Consider the following 11,993-nt stretch of genomic DNA (forward strand, 5'->3'; position numbering starts at 1 on the left):
TGTGTGTGTGTGTGTGTGTGTGTGTGTGTGTGTGTGTGTGTGTGTGTGTGTGTGTGTGTGTGTGTTTTTGTCCTGCCAGAATGTGAGAACGTGGTATTTCATATTCATAAGAATTGTGAGCACAGCGTCTCTGTGGGAATGTTTTTTACTGACAACCGTCAGCAAATATGAAACCAAAGTGACATCTGTTTGGTTCCACCCAGGAGCCCACAAACACCTGATTTATGACTTCAAACATTGTCTCTTTACTTTGAAGAAGAGTTTTGAGGACAGTTTAAGTTATGATCTGACTTTCAGGACTCTACTGTTTTTGGTTAAAGTGCAGACCCAAGATATGAGCATCAAAGATGGCAAAAACCGAATTCATTCATAATTTTTGAATTTAAATGAATAATTAAAACTAATGTATCGGAAAGATACACTCAAGGGAATAGTTCACCCAAAAATAATATAAACTGTATATATTACTCACCTACAGGCCTTTATGACCCCAGAGACAGTTATTGTTGAGAGTGAAGAACCCGAAGTGCATCAGTGCAAACAGTTTTTACTTTAGACTTCAAACGGGAGCAGCAAAAAAAGTCATGACTGTTTTGGATTTCCATGAGCCCATGAATAAATACAAGACTGTAATGCTGCACAGGAATTTTCAAAACGTTTTTCAGACATTTTATAACCTCTTTTGCTTCAGTTTGCACTGCTTTTATATTTAAGGTGCTCTGCTCTCTTTTTCCAGGACCATGGGGATCCTAGGGAGGTGAGTACTCAGTCCGGTCACCAAAGACAATGTCTGATTTGTATGTTTCATATGTATCATATTAATGTTTCTGAAGTGGCGTAGGTCTGATTACAAATGCCACAAAAAGAGGTTGCTTTTTTTACTCAGACGTCGCTGCATTTCCAGCAGGGATGGTGCCAATAAAACCGAGTGTATGATCTTTTTCTCACCATAACAAAGTGTTTTTTTCGCCTAAACATAAGCACATGTTTAAAGCAGTTTCAATGTATTCACTACATAATAACATACAAATGTAACATATCAATGGTTTTCAGAATGTACATGCCAACATTTGGACGTCAAATGTTCAGTTCTGAACACGATTTACATTCACTGGCCCTCTGAACCAACACCTTGTCCAACCTTGAAGCAGATTTATTTATTTATTTTATTTAACCTTTATTTAACTAGGCAGAATCATTAAGAACGAGTTCTTATTTACAATGATGGCCTGACAAGAGGCACAAGCTTCTTGAGGGGGAGGGGAGAGAGGGTTGTGAAAGAAAAAAGATTGGTTAAAAAGACGGTAGCACAGCACAGAGCACAACTATACAGACATGTAGCAGGACATCAACAGAGACAGCACACAAGCATGGCTATGCGGACAAATAGCAAGAGAGTGACAGGGACAGAAAGGGTTCACAAACATCTATTCAGTCATACAGGCATACAGGCAAAGCAGTGGGGGTTAATAGCGAAGATTATTTACAACATCACAACACAAAAGACATAAAAACAAAGTTAATAACAGGATTATTTGCAACATCATATCACAAAAAAAGGAGCCTGGGCCAACGGCAGCAGGTATGGGCGCTCAACACAGAATACAGGCAGACTGAGGGAAAAGTTAGACGGTAGGGAAGCAGTTGCAGGAATCTGTAAAAAGATGTGAGATGGCCTCTTTGAAGGCCGGGATTGAAATTAATTTATCCAGTTTGAGGTGTTTTTGTAATGCGTTCCAGTCAGAAATGGCAGCTGACTGGAATGATGCAAGGCCAAATGTGGATCTGGTTTTGGGGGTTGTTAGCAGAATATGGAGAGAGGACCGAGTGTTGTATGTGACAGGGAGTCGGTGCAGCAAGCAAGACAGGTAGGGGGGTGTCCGTTGAAGGAGGGTCTTGTAAATGAGAGTGAGCCAGTGAATCTGGCGGCGGGTATGAAGTGATGGCCAACTTGCCAGAGAGTAAAGAGTACAGTGGTGGGTATTGTAAGAGGCATTAGTGGCAAAGCGGATGGCAGAGTGGGCTACAGCAGCAGAAGACCACACCAGGTGCCACTCCTGTCAGCTAACAACAGCAAACTGAGGCTACAGTTCACACAGGCTCCCCAAAACTGGACAATAGAAGATTGGAAAAACGTTGCCTGGTCTGATGAGTCTGGATTTCTGCTGCCACATTCAGATGGTAGGGTCAGAATTTGGCGTCATGGATCCTGCCTTGTATCAACGGTTCAGGCTGCTGCTGGTGGTGTAATGGTGTGGGGGAGATTTTCTTAGTACCAACTGAGCATGGTTTAAACACCACAGCCTACCTGAGTATTGTTGCTGAGCGTGTCCATCCCTTTATGACCACAGTGTACCCATCTTCTGATGGCTACTTCCAGCAGGATAACGCACCATGTCACAAAGCTCACATCAACTCAAACTGGTTTCTTGAACATGACAATGAGTTCACTGTACTGTAATAGATGACTTCAACGCAACGTCACTCACTGCCGTAACAACGGCCACGCCCCCTTTTTTTTCCCCCAACTTTATTTATAGAACATTTTGAACATTTTAGACAAGACAGTGTGGTAAACAGCATAAGGTAAGGAAAAAACAGACCAAACATTGATTGTCACATCTGAATGTCAACTCCCTTCCCACCCACTGCCCACCACCCACTGCCAGGCCAATCACTCAAAACCCAAATAAGAGAGAAAGAAATAGATGAAAAGAGCAGTTCAGAAATAAAAATGAAAAAAGTAAATAAATAATTTAAAAAAATAAATAAATAAGTAAAAAATAGTTGAAAAATAATAATAAATAAAAAAAATAATAAAAATATATATATAAAAAAATAAAAGGTAAATGATATTGAATAAAAATAAACAAAAAGTAAATAAACAATTACACATATCAATCCTCCAACTCGAAGGAAAAGTCTCGACAATGTATATGACTCAGAAAAGGATCCCAAGTAACATGAAATGATTTCACCGAGACTTTTAGTGTAAACCAGTCTTTCAAGCTTCAAATTATAAAGCACCTCACGAACCCAACGAGAATGCGAGGGGGGACTGGGGAGTTTCCAATTAAGGAGAATCAGCCGACGGGCCAACAGGGTAGTGAATGCCAAGGCCTGTTTCAAATTTTTAGGAGCGCCTGTAAAAGGAACAATGCCAAAAATTGCAGACAGACAATTTGGAGCAATAGCGTAACCATATGCTCTAGTGAATGTATCAAAAATATATGACCAAAACGACCCCAGTTTAGCACAAGACTAGAACATATGTACATGATTCGTAGGAGATGATTTACATCTGTCACAGGAATCGCTAACAGAAGGGTATATTTTCGTAAGTCTTGCGTTTGTATAGTGAGTTCTAAAAAAAAATTTACATTGGATCAGCCTGTGCCCAGCACAGATTGATGACAAGTTAACAAGAGAAAGTGCAGATTGCCATTGTTGCTCAGTTAATTTAATATTAAGGCTCTCCTCCCACACGCTTTGAACAGCAGCAAGGGAAGTTGGAGATGCAGACCAAATAGACCTATACAAAAAAGAAATGCATCCCTTGGCATTTGGATCTGTGTTTAAAAGAGTATCAACTAAGGTTTCTGGAGGGCGATTTGGAAAGTGGGGAAATTGTTTTTTAACATAGTCACGGACCTGAAAGAAGCGAAAAAGATGATGTTGTGGGAGGTTATACTCACAAATCCTTAACTGACTTTATACCATTGTTATGCCAGACCCCGAATGCTGAATCGGTCTTCGATGGCTCGAAGGCACAATTTCTGTATATGGAGGTCAGAGTGGATGGATCCGGAAGGCCAAAAGCCTTTCTAAACTGACACCAGATCTTTAAAGAGACAGCAGCCGTTGTAGTTCGTTGTAGTCCCGTTGAAGTCACGTATGGCCTCCACAGTCACCAAATCTCAGTCTAACAGAGCACCTTTGGGATGTGGTGGAACAGGAGATTCTCATCATGGATGTGCAGCCGACAAATCTGCAGCAACTGTGTGATGTCATCATGTCAATATGGACCAAAATCTCTGAGGAATGTTTCCAGCACCTTGTTGAATCTATGACACCAAGAATTAAAAAGGGGGTCCAACCCGGTACTAGTAAAATGTACCTAATAAAGTAGCCGGTGAGTGTATATTGTTACTGGGTAACCTATTCCTTTAACTCCCAAGTTCTCTTTCTGTGAGTCCAACTCACTGAGGTAAAGTCAAAGTCTAAACTCATCATCAGTGAGGTCAGAGCTAACTTACTGGTCAAACTTCCTCAACATCTCCAAACTCTTAACAAAAAAATAAAACCATCTGTACTTAAAGGCAAAGACTTCATCATGTTTTAGTTTATTTGAGACTGAAACGTCATCACTCTTGTTCTCATACAGTAAATGACTTTACGACTCTCAGGGCTGATTCGTTTGACACCTGTGTGTTCAGTTGACGTAGATAAAGACTGACAGGGCTGATTCAGTGTCCCGAGGAAGAATTTGAATATTTCTGAATTTATTTAATGCCTGATAGTTAATAATTAACCTGTACACCTGTCTGTGTGTGTGTGAGTGTGTTACTTTAACTCGTGGCCCGAAAAAAAGTGTTGATAGCCTTAAAGCCGAGGTGACCTCCAGCTTCATATTTAGAAAACTTTCCTGGCACTTTGGGCAGTTCGTGTTTGTCTGAGATAGTCGGAGGGAAAGAGAACAGGTGCTTCCTGTTGCAAAGATCGCTGTGAACTTGAAAGCTGTGATCCCAGGTCACACTCAGGTCCCTGATAAGTGTGATGTTCATGCATACAGTGAACATAACATGAACTGTTACGTCAGAGTGTGAGGAGTTTAGTGTTGTGTGTCAGTGTCAGCAGCAGGTTGAGGAGTTCAGGGTTGCTGACGCAGAAAGCCAATATTAACTAATAATTAGTATATTACGGGAATATTAAAAAAATAGATGCATTGCTAGGGGCTGCAGGGTGTTAGCAAACATGAGTCAATACGTTTGTGTGGCTGCCTGTAGCGTCGTCAAATGTTTGTAAGATGACACATCACAGTTTTGAGACGTCACTCGCTGAAACTGGATTTATGAGGTTTGGAAAAACCTGTTGCTGAAAGACTGTTGAAAATTTTTAGAAAATTAAATCTAACAGTATGACTCACGTCCATCTACATATCAACACTTTATACTTTGAGGAAAAGTCACACATATTTGTCTTCCTACCTGTAGTGTCATTTATCAGCCTAAATTGTTTTGCCGTGACTTGTTGAGTGATGGTGAGGACATAGGCAAGGTTTTCTTCTGATGACTCTTCCATGAAGGTCATATTTGTACAGGTGTCACTGAACAGTAGAACAGTGCACCACCACTCCAGAGTCTGATGACTCTTCCTGCAGGTCTTTTGCTGAGGAAATAGTGCACTCTGGCACAGACTGGACCGTAAATTCAGAGCACTGTCTGAATGTACCATTTGATTATCCAGAGCACCACACTCTCAGAGTGACAGAGCACTCTGGGCACTCTGTCTGAGGAGACGGAGTGAACATGTGATTAACTTACTCGTTCATTCATAACGCTCTGTTTCTTCCACCAACAGGGCTCTCATTTTAGTGTAGGGCATCAGACTGAATTTACCAACGCACCATGTCAGGTCACTCACTCTCCGGGACCGCCAGTGTTACTTGAATAAGTAAACACTGACCAACGGGACCAGACTGGCCGACCCGTATGCTCTCACTCAGTGGATGGATGATGTCACAGGAAGCCAATCTTACAAAGGAGGACCACACTTGTTTGTTTTGCTATGGAAGCTAACGTTAGCTAATGTGCTAAAAAGTTAGCGTTCCAGAGAAATCCAATATTCCTCTTAATCCCTCCCCAGTTTCTGATGAGGTGGACATGATAACCCTTAATACACATAACCTTATTCATCCCTACAACAGGAAATACTTTTCCCCTAACCTGATATGAAGTGTGTGCTGCACATGTGAGCATTTTTGATGATGGCCTCCGTCCAGTCCTTTGGTTTTATCACATTTAACCATAGTTGTCTTTGTTTTTGTTGACGGGCAGTGGCGGCTGGTTTTGAGCCATGACTCCTTCTCTTCTGGCTCCCAAAAATACAACAAGACAAACACATTTTAAGACTCCTATGTAGCCTACAGCCCTGTGGGGGAGACGTGTGCTTTGCCTCCAGCTAACAAAATGACATCATTGTGACGTCGACACTAAAAGGGTCTATGCAGTATTTTTATTGTGTCAGCTATAACAAAAAAATATATCTCAGGTTCTAGTTTCTGTGTGTCTGCAGGCAGGTTTCAGTTTTCAGTTTCTCACAGTTTTAGACGACTGCTGCTTGAGTGTGTTGATAGTTTCTGTTCACACAGCTTCCTGTTCTGTTTAGGGAAACACGCCTTTGACACAAAGCTTATGTTGTACTTCCACAGCACAGGTGGTGTCATACTGTATGACGTTTATCTGTATGATATCTATCACTTACATCATGATCACGCTGTCTCAAATTTGTCACAGAAAAAAGCACCACACTGTTTCCATCTGTCACAGGAAATTTCTTAAACTAACCACAACTTGTTCGATGTCATCACATCACAATAATTTAATTCCTCTTTTATAATTAGATTCTTTTATTTTATTCCCTAAATGAGAGCTGTGACACGGGGATGTACGCAGAACATTAATAACTCAAACTGTGGTTTTATTTTTTATGGACATGTTTGCAATCAGTCCCATCATGCCTCAGTGTCGTTTCAGCACATGCTGTGAGGCTGATTTCCAGACGTTTTAGCCTGCTGAACCAGAGCTGCTCTGTTTATAAAATTACTCATATCCTTGTTGTGTTTGGCCCTGCAGCTGCAGCAGCAGCAGCAGCTATCGGTAAACCGCCTCAGTGTGTTCAGAGGGAAGAGAGGAGACAGATGGAAGACAGAGGTTGTAGTAATCCTGGATTAGCTGGACTGTTTCCATGAAGACAGAGAGAAAGGACAGAGTGATGTGCAGCTCTGAAAGTGAAGAGGGAGTGATGTGGTGATGAGTCAGGGGCGCCTCCCAACCGTCTGGATTAAATTGGGATGTTTTGGGTTTCATTCAGCTGTGGTGAGCATTTCTTCACCCTTGATGCCGACAAGTCATCCAACCTAAACGACAAAATAGGTCATTTGTCATCATCTTTCAAATCGACCCATGTGAGCTTTTTCTCATCTGCTGCCCTTGTTGGCAGGAAGTCAGTTTTTTTTAAACAAGGCAATGATAAAAATGACAATTTTTTGATTAAAAGTGTAGTTTGTTTTTTTGAAGTGGAGTTTCATGGCGTACATATCCATAGTCAGTGTGTAAGACATGCATGAAACAAGACTACAGCCCTGTTTCCACCAAACACTTTCAGTATGGTACCTTTGGAACCAACAGTAACCCTTCAGACATGGTACCTAGACCCTAGTGTTTCCACCATAAACAGTACTCTGTGGGCGGGGTTGTTGTCACTCACTGCTCCGTCCAGCACTCACTGTATTTCCCTAGTCACCTGTGACGCAGTGGGATGGGAAGTCAGAAATTCTGAATTCGCAGTGCAAACAGAAGGCACTATTTGCGGCGTCATCTGACCGCTGTCCCCTGATGCTGCTTCCGATGGTCGTTCCAGTTTGACATAGATGGCGTCTTCCATCTGTCTTCTCTGGCCAAGATGTGAACATTGCTGTCCTTGAAGGAGTGTCCCTTCTTCTTTAGATGTGAGTGGACCGCTGAGTCTTGACCTGTTGAGGTGCCTCTTCTGTGCTGTGCTATGTGCTTGTGGAGTGGTTGTTTCCTCACTGTACAAATCTGTGCATTCCTGGCTGCACTAAACTGCAACATTACTTAGAGATGTGAAAGAAGCCATCTACGTCAAGCTGGAACAACCATCGTTAAACACAGGAGGTGGCCTACGACACCACTTGCAGGAATGCAGTCTTGGGATCCCTCCCCAGACAACTTCACACCTGGTCTCACTTGATCCTAACGACTCACAAGATGGCCGAGTGGGTCAACGACTCACATGTGACCTTAACGACTCTGTAAGGGTTCACACCCACACAGGGTTTAAAGACTGCGACTCTGCGTCAGTCTGTTAGACCGCGAAACGTCTTAAAGAAACACAAGTTGCCTACGATATAGCACTTAAGATAACCACGACCTGCATAACTGACAATCTTCACCGAGGCTCTGTCAGCGCTGTTGCCGTTGGTAATGCTGTTTATTGAGTTAGCGCCGTTAGCTGCTAGCCGCCAGCTCAGCCACCTCCATGCTCTGAATGTTGCGTACAGTTCTTTTAAATCGCAGCTGTAAAAGCAAAGTGCAGAGATGACTGCTCATCTATTGTTTCACACTCGTCTCCAAGGTGCTACAAATATAAGCACATCTTCATTTTGGCTGCGATAAAATCAGAACTGTCTGGAAACTGTTGGAGCATCTGGGACGGCTCACATGAGGTCAACACGCGTTTCTGACAGGTTGTACGAGAGGATCTATCATGCTGTGTATGAATATGAATTTTTGTGTTGTGCTTAGTTTATTTTGGTCAAAGAAGGAAACAAAACATACATTTATTGATTCTGTGTAATTTGTTCATGTGCCTTTTTAAGCATTTTTCATTCTGTTAAGATTCCCAGAGCTTCAGGGTGATTAAACTGATGATCAGTGAGTAAGTCCACCTCGGGACAGATCCCTCTCTGCCTCTGTGTCGTCCAGACAGACAGAGTGAGGTTATTGGAAAAACTGATTGCTTGGAGTTTGCTGAAGTAAATACAGCGAGTCTGCCAACACACAGCCAGACGCCCCTGAACACCAGGAACATTTCACTGAGAGACCATTGAAAGCTTTGTCATCACTCTCTCTTGTGTCAGTGTCTCTCAGACTTTCAATCACTCCACAACTATCATCCCCTGCAAATTCTCTCTGTCATATGCTCTCTTTGCCAATTTCATCCAGAGCCATTGACTTTAACTGGATTACTACGGTTTCAGTGGAAAACTCTCCATCAATGACCACACTCAGCAGACAGACGGGGTTTCCCCTCTTCCTCCTACGAGAGCCACACATCAAAACAGCACAAAATGTTCATGGACTGTACGAAGAAAATCCACGGAACAGCGTGTTATCTTTTGCACGAAGACCGGAGAACACTGTGTCTTTCCACAGTGGAGCCAGTCCCAAAACGTCTTTTTATTATTCACTTATGCACATAATAAATAATTTTGGAAGTAACTCTGCAGGGCCACATAAATCACTGCTGAGAACAGGAGGGAAGCGGGGGACTTTTTCTTTATAACTGCTGGCAAGAGCAGAGTAAAAGTGCACCAGCCAGATACAGTCATAGAACAGGATCTGACCTTCAGATGAGGTTCGATCATGCAATAACGAGCATATAGAGGAGGCAGGGGAAAGCAGTGCGCCTTCAGATAACCAACCACTACTAAATGATGTCAGAGGAGGTGCAGGGCTTTTAACCGTATGACTGAGTCACCGTGAAAAGATTAGCACATTTTTGTCAGCAGACGTAGTGGAACCGTTCATGGCACTCTTGTGTTCGTGTGTGTGTTTGCATACATCCAGGTACATGCAAATCAATTGTGTTTGTGTGTCACTGTGTGTGTTTAATGTGGTAATGGCAAGGGCTGCTTACCCATCCGTGGCCTGGACACACTGAGTCACCTCTCAGATGGCACGGCGCCCTAAGAGAGGCAGGTGGCAGAGCTCCAGACTGAGCTGTGCACTTAACCACAACCTGCTGCTGTTCATCCCTAAACAAGAGCATCATGATAACACTCTGTCATCACCTCAGAGATACTTTATTCAGGGTGTTGTGCCGGAGGGTAAAGTTCCATACATACTGGATATTTTTACAGCCAGCAGCAGATGGTTTGGCACAAACAGCTAAAATAACACCTCGTACACAGACTCTGGGATATTTTGTTCTGTCAACAGAGGCTTTGCATTTGTAATAGAAATCTACCAGCAAACATATCCTGTTGCATCATGGAGGTCCAGCGGAGAGTTGTTATGAAGTACAGCCTATTAACACCTGAGGTACCTGGAACAGACTGTTGATTGTGTGTTAGTGTGAGTACGAAAATACTTCTGACTTCTGTCTTGTTGTTTAACATCACTGTCTCTCAGTTGAAAACTGTTAGCTAGCAACTAGTCCACATGCTTATTTAGCAACTTCAGATTGTCATAGATTGCTTTTAAGCCAATTTTCATGGTGGAATTACAACTTCTGAATCCGTCATGTGATGCCATGGGGCCCCAAAAGACTTTTTCCCATTGACTTGCATTAGAAAAGAGACTTCTGTAAATCATTGGATACATTCTCTTGTGTGTTACAACCTTTCTAGGGCTGCCCCCTCAACTCAGAATTTTCCTAGTCAACCAATAGTCATCATTTAGGGTCATTAGTCGACTAGTCGCTCACATGTTTACGATATTAATGTAATGATTAAATGATATATTTTGGTGGTTTGAGTTGAAGGTGTGAGAAAGAATAGTATCAGTAACATTGTTAACACTGTGCTACATTACAGAGAAATACAAAACCGTACTAATGAACCTTCATTAATATAGGCCTATATTTTATCTCCAAGTGCACGTCACACACTGAGCGAGCCGCCTGTTAATGACGCTGTGGGCTAATGGGCATGTAGCTACTTCTATGTTTCAGATGATACGTCATGTTTGTAGTGGACCAATGAAGATGAGTTTACATATCACCTTGGGTTCGTCCTTCACCTTCTCAAAATGATCCCACACTTTGGATTTCCTGCCCGACATGTTATTAACCAGCCCTGGAAATTAACCTGACTCCTGTCTGACTGCTGAGCGTGGACACTTCCTGTGTCTGTCCTTTCAAATTAAATTCCCACATGGTCCAGTCATAAAGGGTTAGATTTATTTTTTTTTTTTTTTTGATGAGATGCAGCATCTAATAGAGTTTCATGTTTTGTTTTTTGTTTTTTTCTGCTACTAAGCGACCAATAAAATCTTGCGGACTAATGACCTTTCTGGTCGACTGACGTTTGCTCGAATATTAGGGATCAGCCCTACTCATTTCAACATCAGGCTTTGTTCCATTTGATCCAACAACATGTCCAGAAGAGTCTAGAGCCACAAGATGAAATAATTTTATCCCCATTCAAGTTAGCAACAGGCTAAACCATAACTTAGCCACTCAGCTGCTCTATGGGCTCAGCGATCCAGAATGTTTGGCTAATTTTACTCCTAGAAAGTCAAACCTTTTTGGTTTCATGCACCACTGAGCAACTTTCATTGGAATGAATGAGGCCCCACCTTGAATGCCATATCCTGTTCTCTTAATATGTCCATTTAGCATGCAAGTGGCGTGACCAAGCAGCTAATAAATGAAGCCGACGTAGAAGTGTCAAAAACTGCAGTCCCTCAAATGGCCACTTGAGGCTGGCTCCAAGAGTGAGTCGATCCTCATAGACTACCAAGTTAAAGTGGCCAACTTTACGGCAGAAATAAACATGTTTACAGCCTGGTACAAAAAACGGTTTTGGTCTGTATAGCTCATTTCCCCCTTCAGGACAACTGTACAGGTGTACATTTTTATTTAACTCACCTGTTAAAATGTTATTAAGGCTTAAAGTCATGCATAATTGTTACCACAACAACAACATTTGTTAGGTAACGTAACCATGGCATAACCCACGATTCAGTACAGCCGTAACTGTCTCTCTGTTAGTCTGTTTTCAGTTCGTGAAAGTTAACTGTAATGTTATGGTCATCAAAAAAGTCTTGTTCAGAGTTTGGTTTGACTAAAAGTCTCTCTAAGGAGTCTGATGTTCCGTTTTTCCAGTAAGTACATTTTGTTTTAATTGTTTTTAAGCCTGTTTTTCCTGAGCAAAAATTAGCATTATCACTAATCATAGCTGCAAATACAACATGCTAGCCAAGCTAGCAGCTACTGAGGTTTATCTCCATCCTCTCCTCCAACATATG

The sequence above is a fragment of the Epinephelus moara genome, chromosome 7, assembly GCF_006386435.1.
Source record: "Epinephelus moara isolate mb chromosome 7, YSFRI_EMoa_1.0, whole genome shotgun sequence".
Classification (NCBI taxonomy): domain Eukaryota; kingdom Metazoa; phylum Chordata; class Actinopteri; order Perciformes; family Serranidae; genus Epinephelus; species Epinephelus moara.